Raw genomic sequence first — 286 nt, 5'->3', positions numbered from 1 at the left:
GGGTTTTCAATGTGTAACATTTTTCACCATTACTTTCCCTCTCCATTTTTTTCATTTTAAGCTGTTTCTTGTTTTCTAACATGCCATTTACACTCCAGTTTCATTGCTTAATTCGCAATCTAAGTAATCTGTATTCAGGCATTGAATATATTGCATAATGAAGATGTAATCTAATAAATCTGTATTCAGGCACAAAACAAAATTTGGTAAAAAATACTCCTAGCTTCACAGAGTCACTTCATCTCCTTATTCCTTTGATTATATCTTTCTTGTTCTCTGAGATAAC

The sequence above is a fragment of the Penaeus monodon genome, chromosome 22 (assembly GCF_015228065.2).
Source record: "Penaeus monodon isolate SGIC_2016 chromosome 22, NSTDA_Pmon_1, whole genome shotgun sequence".
Lineage (NCBI taxonomy): Eukaryota > Metazoa > Arthropoda > Malacostraca > Decapoda > Penaeidae > Penaeus > Penaeus monodon.
The sequence above is the reverse complement of the archived record's forward strand: the minus strand, read 5'-3'. Positions refer to the sequence as shown.